Here is a 13,025-nt window from a genome sequence, read left to right as displayed (position 1 = left end):
TAGAAACGGGAAGGGGGAGGGGACGGGGACAGAGGATGGATAAGCCAACAGAGAACTCTAAGAGAACAAGTCAGCAAGGGCCAGACAGCCCTGCTGCTGCTGTTCCCTGAATGACAGAAAGATCCTTTGTCTGCCTCAGCAGGCCCATCATTTGCTTGGCTTCTGGTGACAACACTTGTAGGAAGCATGTGGCTCAGGAGTGAATCAACCCTACAGAATAGGTCAGCTTGGATGAAAATGGAAACCATTATGTTACCTGCCTGGAATGGAGGTATAGGGAATGGTCTAAAAAATTCACTTCATGGGGCTTCCCTGGTGGCGCAGTGGTTGGGAGTCCACCTGCCGATGCAGGGGACACGGGTTCGTGCCCCGGTCCGGGAGGATCCCACATGCCGCGGAGCGGCTGGGCCCGTGAGCCACGGCCGCTGGGCCTGCGCGTCCAGAGCCTGTGCTCCGCAACGGGAGAGGCCACAGCAGTGAGAGGCCCGCGTGCTGCAAAAAAAAAAAAAAAAAAATTCACTTCATGAACCTAAAATTTCATGAAGTGAGAGCTAAGAACTGTTCTCTGGAAGGGACAAATTTATTTTAAGGCATTGATGATGTAAAATTAAATTAAATTGAATTGAATTGAATTTAAAAGCCCATTTTAAAAAAAAAATGATTCTGTGGCTTGGACTTTCAAAAGTCCAGGTGGAAAAAGCTTGCCATCACGTGTTTTTGAAATTTTTCAAAATACGTGTTCATTGGGCTCTGCAACTGTACATCATCATAAGACTTAGTGGCAGATAGATCATGAGATGTCACCCAGCACAGCATTCTGTTTCCAGTGAGGTCCACACCTAACTAATCCCAGACGGATGGGGACTACCCAATGTTGAATTCATAGCCTTTCTTGGTCGCCCACCCAACAGTAAGGAGCTCCATCTCTTGATAATACAATTAAGGCGATGCTGATTTAAGGGAGACGGTCACTGGCATGCAGCTTGCTGAAACAACCTTTTATCCAGATATCAACCCTAGAATCTCAAACGACCTCTGAGATGTGTCACCAGGATCTCAAACTCAAACCCTTTGAAATTTCTCATTCTACCCCTCCCTTAAGTCTCTTCTTCTGTCTCATCATTCTCCCAGTTTATCAGTCATCTTCTGGCTTCACTCTCCTCTAGGTCACTTTCCTCAAGAATAGTCTCACCAGCGCCCTCAATGCCTTGTGGTTTTGCCGAACCTTCCCAGTACATCTCCTACCCAAGAGAAATCCAACCAACTGCTCTCTCTGCCCAGGTATCAGCTCTGTATGGAAATTTTTTGCTTGCCCACAGTCAATAATCTTGAACTAAAACTGTTCCATTCTTCTTGAACTCACTACCCCACTTCCTACTTTATTCTCAGAAGATGGTTTCACCTCTTCTTCACAGAGGACACAGAAGTTACCTCTTAAAGTTACCCCTGAACTTATCTCTTGAAGTGACATCCAGTGGTCCTTCACATCTGCACTTCTGAAAGCAGCACTCATCTTTTGCTACTTTCCTATTTTTTCCAAGAAAGGGGCATTCCTTCTCTACCCTTACAGGGTTTTAATGAGAATTCAATCAATCAATCAATCAATGTAAGATACCTAGCACAATGCTTAGCAGGATGTAGATAATATCGGTTCTTTTTTTTTTGCGGTACGCGGGCCTCTCACTGCTGCGGCCTCTCCCGTTGCGGAGCACAGGCTCCGGACGCGCAGGCTCAGCGGCCATGGCTCACGGGCCCAGCCGCTCTGCGGCATGTGGGATCGTTCCGGACCGGGACACAAACCTGTGTCCCCTGCATTGGCAGGCGGACTCGCAACCACTGCGCCACCAGGGAAGCCCAATATTGATTCTTTTAAAAAAATATTTTATTGAAGTATAGCTGATTTCCAATGTTGTGTTTAATTTCTGTTATACAGCAAAGTGATTCAGTTATATATATATATCTGTATATGTATATATACAGATATATATATACTTTTTCATATTCTTTTCCATTACAGTTTATCACAGGATATTGAATATAGTTCCCTGTGCTATGCAGTAGGACCTTGTTGTTTATAATATTGGGTCTTAGCCATTCTTCCCTCTACAAATTTAATCTCTATCTATCTACCTATCTTTTTTTTTTTTTTACTAGATTCTGTTACCTCTTGAGTTCTTAGAGATCCTACTCTCTTAGCTGTCTCTTCTCTTTCCTGTATCTTTAATCTCTCCCTTTCTGTCTAGCTGCCCCCCTTTCACGGACAGACATATTCAAGTGCTTCCCCCCTCTTTAAAAATCTTGTTTTTATTCTTACTTCTCTTCCAAAGGCCCTCCTTTCTTTCAAACACTGAGAGCAGTATTCCTAAACTCTCTGCTGCCTTCAGCTCTGGGCAATGGTACCCTCTTGTTCTTGATCCATCTTCCTTTACAACTTCAATAAAACTGTTTTAGCTGAGTTTACGAAGGACGCCCTGCGTCTCTACTCCAATGGCCTGTTTTCAATACGCATCCTGTTCAGATTTTGATCTCACTGCCCTCCCTTTCAACTCTGCTTCTTTTCTGATACTTCATATCTCAATTTATGGCTACTGACCTAGTTAGGATAACATCAAGCTAGAACGTTAAGGCAAGCCGTGGTACTCCTCCTCTCCCCTCCCTCAGCCTCGACCACACCTCTGCTACCAAATTTTGATGAGTATTTTTTAAACTACTTCTCAAATCTGGATAGTCTATTCCAACCTTTCTTGCCAGAGCTTAGACGCCATGTGACTTTCCCAAACCTCACCTGCACTACTCAGCAGCCCCTTTACGGCAACTGGTCTTGAGACTCTCCCTGTTTTGGTTATCCTCCACATCGCTGCCATAGTTAGTTTCCTAAACACGTTAATCTGTTCTTCTCACTCTCCTGCTGGAGAATGTCTGGGGCTCCCACGTGCCTCTCTGAAGTACAGCTATGTAACTGCACCTTCAGAATCCGACTCCAGTTCACTGCTCCAGGCTCATCACCTCTCCTACAGCACACCTGACGGTCTGAACACGTCAAACACCTCACAACTCCTGCTTTCTGCACAGGCTATCTGACTGAAATATGATTTCACCCTTTCCCATCTGGAGCCTGCCTACTCGCCGTTAAAGCCCCCGCTCAAATATAAGCTCTTCTGAAAAAGCCTTGTCAGACACGCCTCCTTATCCTTTACCACTTTGTAGCCATTAACACGTTGTCCCTGACTCCTTCACGCTGCTTACCTCCCTCACTAGACCCTGAGCTCTTTGAAGAAAGAATTATCATATGCAACTCGGCATCCCCAATACCCATTTGGTTTCTTGCTTAACAAATGTTTGCTGCAAGAATATAAAGAGAGGATGTGGTTAAAAAAATATGACAGAAATAAACAAGAAGAGAATAAAATGGTGGTGAGAACACGTTACACCCTGTCCACAACTGGTAAAGATAATATACCCTGGTAGAAAAGGACGAGAGAGAAGGATACTTCATCAGTGCTCAGAAAAACCTACATTCCCGTCCATCAACTCATGTCTTTCCACCGTCGACACAGGAATCAAATCCATAAAAAGTGTTAATGCCTGTATTCTTCTCTCTCCGATCTCAGGCTTGTGGGTACCACTTTTTATCCTCTCCCAAGATCAGTTGTCCAAACTTGATCATGGTAACGTCATCAGTGCAGGTACATAAGATGCCCAAAGGCTGGGGACTTCCCTGGTGGTCCAGGGGTTAAGACTCCGTGCTTCCAACGCAGGGGGCCCAGGTTCGATCCCTGGTTGGGGAACTAGTATCCCATATGCCCTGCAGCGCAGCCGAAAAAAAAAAAAAGATGCCCAAAGGCTCAATGCCTAAATTAAATTTGCCTGTTGCTAGGAGATATCAGGCTTCAGACAGAAGAGTCAAAACCTGGCACTAGAGCTGAACTCAGGTGCAGGAGGCATCCAGATGTGTTAAGAGTGATCATACTTGGGGAGAAAATAAATAGGTAAGATTATTTTAAAGCAATTTTATAAATCCTCTCATCTCATCCTCCACTGGGCAAACACTCTAAGAAAACAGACCTGTTGTCCCTGCTTACCTGTTCTTGCTTCATGACAAGCCAATATAGATCATTCAGATTGGGGTAGGCTAACTGCTAAATAAAGCCATCAGCACAGCCTTATTTACCTGGGTTTGTACTTTCTCAGACAAATAGCAGGGAGCTCATGCATGAAAAAGAGCAGTCAGGACCAGAAATGAACATTCACTATTGATTGCTGCCAACTGAATTCAAATGGAAGGAATGGCCTTGGCAAAGATGAAGAAAGACCTCAAGAGGTCAAGTAATAGAGACTTGAATCCTAAGGGCTCTCTTTTGGAAGTGGTAGTTTCCCTCAAGTTCTATCACTTTTTTGCCTTACAGAAATTTATTTAGCCACTGGTTTAGCTGGAGCAGCCCACGGGGTAGAGCTCTTCCTTCAGGATAATCTAGGAGGAAAGGAGGGATAACACAGTTATGAGAAGTAGGTATAATGCCAACTTCCATTCAGTATTTTCTTTGACTTAAATGTCAGGCAAACTTGGCAGTGGGTTAACATACCAAAACCTAAAAGAAAGGCAGTAGGTGTCAAGGAAAGTAATACAGTCTGCCTCTCTGTTCTGAATTCATTTAATCAGTTTTGCACGGGTGTCCATATTTTAAGGAATCCCTTGTATACCCCTACCTGCTGAGATACAGAGAACTAATGAAAGCTGATCAGAAAGGCTATGAGAAAAAAGATGGCATTGACAACTTAGGGTAGGATCCATAAGCGAAAGAATGATATCATGGTATTTAAGAATGGATTATAGCGTTTAAAAATAGAACATTGGTTTAAGTCCTGGCTCTACCACTTCCTGTCTATGTGATCTCTGGCATCATGTCTGTATGTCCCAGTTTCTGCAACTATAAAATGTGGATAATAATAATTTATTCCACATAAGGTTCTCATGATGATTAAATAAAATAATAAAAAAGCTCTATAATATATGATACAAATGATATTTTAGTTGTAATAAAATAATAAGGATGAGGAGTTCAAGGTACTTTGTTTACTTCCACTCATGAGATGGCTATGTCAACCTCACCAGGAAAGGGGAAAGTTTTGGATAAAGACTTTGTATCAGCTCTCTACTTCCAAACAACTTGAGGAACTTGTTCTGAGGATTCAATTGAATAAAGACTTGAGCATGAAAAGCTCAGGGTCCCAGCATAGAAGTCTTGGGAAAACATAAGACAAAGCAATGATGGAGACCGTCATGTCCGGCTACAATGGCTATGGGGCTGTCACTGTGGAATTGTGTTCAACCGTGAGCACAACGCAGCTGAGAGGCCTGACTGAGAGACAGGGGCTTTATATCTGGGAGGCCGTACTTTAAACCTGATGGTAATAAAAGAAGTCCTGACTTGAGTTCATCTTTTTTCCCTTTTCCCCAAGATGCATAAAAGTGTCCTCGGCTTCAAAACCAGGCCAAGTAAACTGCCCTAACCAGATAGACAAGAAAAAAGAATACAGAGAGAAAACACACATGGACGCCCCATTAGACAGAAAGGAAGGAAACTGGCTTCTGCTTTTCTCTTAATGGACTGTCAATCCTTCGTTTCCCCAGGTCTTTGAACATACATCCATATGGCACATGTCAATGCTCTCAATTGCTCTCTGCTTCAGAGACGAAGATACCTTTTTACGGTCGCTGCAGGGAGTATTCTCTGACTAGTAAGCCTGTTCAGTTCTGGAGGGAAAGATCAGTCTCTACAAGGCTAGCCGCAGGAAGAAGAGTTCCTTTCTGAGTCCCACTGTCCCATCCATCCTTCCTTCTGAAGTCAGAACTGACTCAATCGCAGTCTTTACTGTTACCCGCTCTTGACTGCTAGACTTGTCAAAACAGCATTTTAGAGGTTAATAGATGGTGAATCATATAAACATTCAATGCGTACGGCAAAAGAGCTCATAAATACCCTATTAGATACAAACATGTGCATGGGAAGGGACAAGTCTTTTGAATAGCCTGTCATTTTCACATCTGCCCAACCAACCTTGTCTTATTAACTAGTCCCCTTAACACGCACTGCTGTTGTTGTTGTTTTTCCTACAAAAGAATGGTTATGGGGCTTCCCTGGTGGCGCAGTGGTTGAGAGTCCGCCTGCCAATGCAGGGGACACGGGTTCGTGCCCCGGTCTGGGAAGATCCCACATGCCGCGGAGCGGCTGGGCCCGTGAGCCATGGCCGCTGAGTCTGCTCATCCAGAGCCTGTGCTCCGCAACAGGAGAGGCCACAACAGTGAGAGGCCCGCGTACCGCAAAAAAAAAAAAAAAAAAAAAAGAATGGTTATGTGCAAAGGGACGTGCATTTAATTGCTACTCAACCTCCCGGGACTTAAGGAAGTAAGTCTAAACCAACCATGTCTAAACCAACAAAGCATTATCTGCTCTGTGTTCTAACCAGGAACAAGACGTACAACATCGTTATTCTTGTCACCTAAGCACTGTCACACCAGCAAAGTACACACGAGCTTCCCTGACCTGACCAACAGACAGGGCAAGCACCCAAATTCTAAGCCAGGCTTCCACTCAGGGCAAGATCAGCCAAAGTGAACCCTTTTCTGCCATCAATGAGATCTCCAAGGAGAACTGGACCAAGTCTCACAAAGGCTGGAATCAAAGCCAGTGCAAAAAAAAAAAAAAAAAAAAAAGGTATGGGAGGGGAAACACTGGGCACCTCCAGAATTCAGTTAACTGGAATTTCTCCTGCTAAGAAGCCCAAGTGAGCCAGTGGACAAGGTTCCTTTCCGGCTTCTGTCCACCCTCCTCCAAGCAGCTCTTCCGAAAGCCCAGGCTTCTCCTGAGGATGCCTTCTTATCTGATTAAAGGGAATATTATGCGAAATATTCAGCCACCCCGGCACTGGCTGTGTGGGTGTGCTGGATAAAATCTGCATGAAACTGCCATCGCAGGTCATTTGTTTAATTTCAATTCTGCACAATGTAAAAATAGAACGAGCTGCCATGAAGGGTTGAGGCTTGACAGCTTCAATGAGAAGAGGCTCCAACAGCACAAAAGCCACGCTGTTCTGCTGGGTCGCCTGCTTCCTCCCCGAGACGGAGGAAAAAGGGGAAGAGAAGAAACCTGAAAGCGAGGTACAGCTTTCACGATATTCTGCTCTTTTCCCCCTTTGCCCCCTTTCTTGCGCTTCTCCACATTTTCCTCTTTACTCCATCTGTTCCCTCTCTCTCCTCGCACTTGGCTTGCTTCCTGTCTCCGTCGCCCCACTCGCCTGCCCCTCCTTCATCGTTTCTACGTGTCATTTCTTTTTCTCCTTCCCGGGGACTGGCTCTCCTCCCCATGCTCCACACCCTCACGGGGGCTGCCCTTGCCTTCCCGGGCTGCCAGGCTCCCGGGGTCTCATCAACTTTTCTAGGAATTGCTCTCCTATACTCTGTTCCCCTCTTTATCCCCTACCCCTTCCACCAAGTCCCAGACACTGAAAATGTTTAGAAAGTGGAATTTCAGAGGTCAGGTAGATCAGATGGCAGGTGAGCTTCAGGGACTGCCTTTTTTCATACTCCCTCATCTAGACAAATATGTTTATTATTCACGGAGCTCAGCAGCTCCTGGCAGGTGGGCAGGCGGGAGGTACCTCGCTGGTCTTGCGTTCTGGACAAATTAGTTTTTACTTTTATTAAGTTTTTAAAAATAAATGCCCAAGTTGCCCTCTCCAGTTCGGACCCCTGAAGCCCGTAGCCACCTCCACATCAACCTTAGCACAATCCCGGCTCAGAAAGGGAAACTTCTCTTTAACCAGGGGCTCCAGAGCTGCGCCAGAAGAGTCCACATGGGTGCTGAGAGGGGAGACATGCTTCCTGCTCCGTTCACCCCCACTGGGATCTCAGAATGGTCCCACTATTTGACCTAGTTTCAAACCAAAGGATTAGGCTGTTTCAAGTCTGTTAAGACGCCTAATGGAACCAACGCAGTGGAGCTCCTTCTCTGTGCCCAGAACGGGCCCCTCGCCTGTGGAGCCATCTTTCTCTGCTACGGTGGGTTGCCAGGAACCTCCTCTCTGACGACAGAGCTTCACAGTTGCTCTGGGGAAAGCCTATCAGAAAAGCTGGTTAGCGGATCACTAACTCACAGATTCATCAACGTCAACCCACTGAAAAAGCACTCCTATTTTTACTGCTATCTTCCAGATCTGTACTCGAGTCCAATGCCAAGTGTTCCCCTATCTAAAGAACTTCATTTTCACACACACCAAATGAGGCTTCAGTAAATCAGGGGGACCCTCATAACAGTATATCCCATTTCCTAAAACACCCAGCTCTGCTGTAACACTGTTTCCATCCTCCTGCCTTTTACTGGCCATGTTCATTGATAGGCAGATGTGCAATGTGTATCCACAAAGCAGAGTGGGTACAAGGGCATCCCTTAGAAGCCAGAGTCTTGTATACACCAACATAAAGGGTGTATGGAACCCTGACATCTCAGATACATGTGGTGTTTCTGCTTTGTGCCTGTTAGGGCTCTGGGCCAAGTCAAGGACATGATGAATTTAGTACAATTTGAAGAATAATCATGCCTAGGCAGAAAATGAAATGTGGTTCCCGAGGTACCAATCCACAGGTGCAAAAGGGGGAAAGGAGAGGAAGAAAGAAAGGCTCCTGATCAGGGTTAAAGGACCGTGAAAGTTAAAACAGAGTATAAACTACAGCAGGCACCCCAAGAGAAAGCAAGCACCCTCTCGGCCGGGCAATCGGAATGGGTGATAATTCCTAGCAAAATTGTAAATAGCAGCCCCAAACCACAAACAGCTGAAAACGACGCGCCGCCTGCGTGAAAGCAGCAGACGGTGGAAGCAGAGCAGTGGAAATGCCTCTGGACGGCAGCTGCAGCCCTGGGCTGGTGGTTTCAGTTATAGATGTACACACTACAGATGTGTCTGACCGCACAGCCCTGATGGGGGAGTCAACAGTGAGCTGAACTGCAAAGACATCATGTGACTGTGACAGTCCAAAAGCAAAGACAGGAAGGTGGTGGCAGGGACCCCCTTTATTATGTGGTCTCCTTATACAGACGAGATTTCATTCAAGGCCTATCATCCTTGAAAACAACTGAGCAAGAAACCAAATAAGGCACTCACATTTGGTGACGAGGGCACATCAGGGTATTATAGTAGCGCCCCAGTTTGGCTAAGTGTTGATCAGTTGCTCATAATGGTTTCTTTCCACCACTAACACCAAAGCCTGGCCCCAAATCTCCAAAACCTAGCAGCCTTTGAGCGTGGACAGGGGAAACCATAACTTCCCCATGTCCACTGGAGACCCTGGATCTCCTGAACACCAACGATGCCCTGCAGAGCTCTTGGCCCAAGTTGCAAGTTGAAGACAAGGTCTTCTGAGCAAGTTACAAAGTACCTGCGTCTAGGGCAGGGGCCTCAGGCAAACACTGGTGACCTCACTATACACCATCAACGGCAGCCAGTTCAAGTTGCAAGAAGCAGTGAAGGTGGCATGGATAGGGACATCTGGTATGGGCAAGAGACCTCATCTTCAAGTAAGAAACAAAGGCAGAGGCACCGCTGAACAGGCAGAATAAACATTATCCTCAGCCAGAGCACAAGACTGAACTCCTCACACGAGAGATACACGTCTATACGCTGCCCTCTAACCTTCTAAACGCTGTTTAATGAAAAAAAAGAGAGAGAGGAATGGGTCACATCAGAACAGTGTGGACACCCTTCTTTGAGTGCACCTGTTCCACAGTAAGCCTCGAGATCAGATTAGGGGCAAAGTGGGACAGAAACGCAGCATTTCCAACTTGCTTCCAATATTAGTTTCCTGAGCTCAAAGGGACAGCCCCAGCTGAGATACTTCCCTCCTGAAAAGCCCCCAGGCAGAGGGCTCTTCATCCATAAGCCATCCTTCTGTAGCTCCAAAAGGTGATGTGCCCACGTGGGCACTGGCAGGGGAGACAGCTCAGCCCTCTGCACTAATGTCTTCTCACCCAGAGTGGTGGGAGTTTTACATCTGTTGCTGTCATGAAAACATTTTATTATTTTTTTTACAAGTTTTTTTTTTTTCCCCTCCTTGGATAAAGCTAGGGATCTTCTAAGTATATGTGATGTGCACAGTCCTCCCAACCTATCCCTCTCCAATTCTGGGTGTGTGATGGAGCTGCCTCTCACAGCTGCTCTGTCCACCAGCACTCAGAGCCTGGGAGTACGCTCTCAGCTGTTGGTTCACACAAGGCCTCGGAGCCTAGGCACCTGCTAAGGAACTTCTGGGGGAAATGAAGTTTCTCCACGCATAAGGCTGGCTGATGGTTGCAAACAAGTTGTTTGGGCTCCATCACCCTCATTCCAATGGCCACACCTTCTCATCCCTTCATCTACTGCGTAAGAGTAACTCCGTTTCTTCTAGAACGGGACTCCACGCATCCCTCGGTCCAAACCAGGAATTCCTCCAATTACTAGACCTCCACCTCCACCCTACGAGGAAATTAGGAAAAGCAGAACCTCTCCCTAGTGTTATTAGGTACCAGCAGATAAACCTCATGATGTCTACTTTGTCTTTCTTCCAAATCTCGGACTTTCACCATGCGAGGGGAACGGGCACAGACTGATGGGGGTGGCCAGGTGGGGTCAGGGAGGCACTGCCCTGAACAAGGAACGCCAGTGTCCCCAGTTCAAACTTTTGCCAGAAATCTGGAGAGGAGCAGACACAACCCCGTGCCCACAGCCCTGCCCTCACCACCCGCCTGAGCACGTCTCCAGAACTGAATGGACCATGAAGCCAGCTTAGCTCTCTCTGGAAATTCATGAAGAAGCAGTCGCTCCCAGGGGTTTCCTGGGGACACCAAGTCTCAGGCGTGGACACCACGTCTCAGGCGTGGACACCACAGCCGCGCCACAATCCATGTTAATAGCTTTACTGTGCCCTCCGGTAACTTTGAGGTCGCTCTAAGAAAATTCAGAAGAGAACGGCACCCCCGCTCCACCCTATGTTCCCACAGCCTCCAGGTTCCCGGGGATCCCTCAGCCTCTCCCCCAGCATCCAGGTGTGCCCCTCGTGGGGCTCAGGAAGGTCAGGAAGTTCTTACCTGGCTCTGCTGGGAGAGGCACTCATGTGGCCTGGCGGGCCGGGCGCGTCGGTCGGCGGCGTCCAAGGCACTCTGGGCTGCCAGCGACCGCTCAGCACGTCTCCCCGGGAGCCTGGCTCTGCGGACAGGAGAGCCAGGGCCACCTGGGGGAGGAAGGGGAGGGGCGCGGAGCCCGAGGACGCGGAGCCCGGCTGCGCTGGGGCCGCGGGGCACCCGGGCGGGCGGCCGTCTGCGCGGGGGGCGGGGGCTCCGGCGGAGGAAGAGGAACCCCCTCCCCCTCCGCGGGCCGCGAGGCTCCCGCTGGCTCGGCGTCTACGTGTCGCGGCGTCGCCTTCCCGCTTTCTATAAATATATATTTGCCCGCGCCCGGCGCTTCTGCGCCGCTCTCCGAGTCGTCCCCGACTCTACCTCCGTGGTTTCCGCTCCCCTCACTCTCTCCCTCCTCCCCTCCCCCTCCCTCCGCGGGTGAAGCCGGCCGCCTGCCTGGATTTTCCCGGTGTTGCCTCGCTCCAACATTTAGCACTGCAGTGTAACTCGGGGACACGCGACCAGACAGTTCCTTTAAAACCAGACCATCAAATTTAGTGCGGAAACCAAGCCCAGAAGTGCAGCTCCCCGTGGCTGGGAGGAGACGTTAGCCCGTTTGAAAGCCAGATCGCCGCGTTCCACGCAAAGCTATGAGCAGGCATGTGAGGAAAGCGAATGGCAGAGATTTGCACGAGTCCACAGGTGACCTGCAGGGTCTCCAGAACGGGGCGGAATCTGGATGGATGGTGTGGGAATCTGGGTACTGCAAAGCAGGACAGGACCTGACGAGTCATCGGGTTCAAAGCCCTCATTTTGCAGCTGAGAAAACTGAAGCTCAGAGAGGTGCATTGACTGGCTCAGGGTCACACAGCTGGCGAGGGAAGTGGCGACCTTTAGTTAATGCGATTGTCAGGGCATTCACGTTTCCGTACCTAAAAAAGAACTGTCTGGGTGTGGAGGGGCCCCAGAGGGACAGTGTCAGTCTCTTTCATTCACTCTTGCCCAGGGCACCCGTGTCTCAGGGAGCTCACCTGAGCCCAGGAAGAAAACATAATTAGCCAATTTACAGGTTAACACTCCATTCTCACCAGAACCACTTCTAAAACCACCCGGTCTTCCAGGAAGGCTGTGAAGAAGGAAAAGCACCAAAGGAGCAGCAATGCTTAACCCACAAAAAAGTGAAATGGCAAATCCTTCTTCATTGCCGTCTTCCAGAGACCCAGCTAACAAGATCTGCTTTAAAACCCCCATTTTCCACTTATATTTTCCACTTTCCTCTCCATCCTACACATCATTCTGATCACTCTCTGACACAGATATTTACACATTACGCACAAAAGAGCACACATTTTCCCCCATCTACTTCTTACGCCTACACTAATACTACCTGGCAGTATCAGCCTATAAATCAAAGGGGCTTTCTCAGTGGAAGACTGGTGAGGGGGTCATAGCATTAATTCCCTTCCCAGAAGATGTTATTATGCCTGGCAGAGTCTTCTCACAAATGTCCTTCCCTCGGGCATTTCACGACCTCAATGACAGAGCTCCTCTGGAAGGGCTTCCCACTTCTGGCCAGGTGGGGTCCAATATTTTGGATGCACTCATATACTCTCTTTGGGGAGGTTATGACAGCTATTTCACAAGTATGTGCACCGAGGTAACTCAGAGAAAAATGAAACCGCCCCAGGAGTTATACTGTAAATCAAGAAGGGGTCCTTTTGTCAAATGCCATTAAGAAGGAGGTAGCAGAGTGAGGAAGAGTGAACTCTGAGTAGGTACCCCTGCACCACCCTCGACCAGATTTGTCAACCTGGACAATTTACTTAACCTCTCTAAGCCTTAGTTTCCCTACATGAAAACTGGAGAAAGTAACCAACCTTG

General features: G+C 47.9%; 1 protein-coding gene across 2 annotated transcripts in view; it reads right to left on the bottom strand.

Moving 5' to 3' along the window:
* GRAMD1B (GRAM domain containing 1B) overlaps window positions 1-11,318 on the bottom strand; it is a 251,406-nt gene extending 240,088 nt beyond the window's left edge. Inside the window, exon 1 of one of the 2 annotated variants that reach the window (XM_049713921.1) lies at window positions 11,118-11,318. The gene's annotated coding sequence lies outside the window, so the exon portion shown is untranslated. The remainder of the gene's footprint in view (window positions 1-11,117) is intronic. The other variant, XM_033407353.2, reaches the window with a different exon arrangement.
* Between the last annotated feature and the right edge of the window lie 1,707 nt (window positions 11,319-13,025).

This window comes from Orcinus orca, chromosome 8 (genome assembly GCF_937001465.1).
Source record: "Orcinus orca chromosome 8, mOrcOrc1.1, whole genome shotgun sequence".
Lineage (NCBI taxonomy): Eukaryota > Metazoa > Chordata > Mammalia > Artiodactyla > Delphinidae > Orcinus > Orcinus orca.
This window is presented reverse-complemented; position numbering and strand designations above follow the sequence as displayed.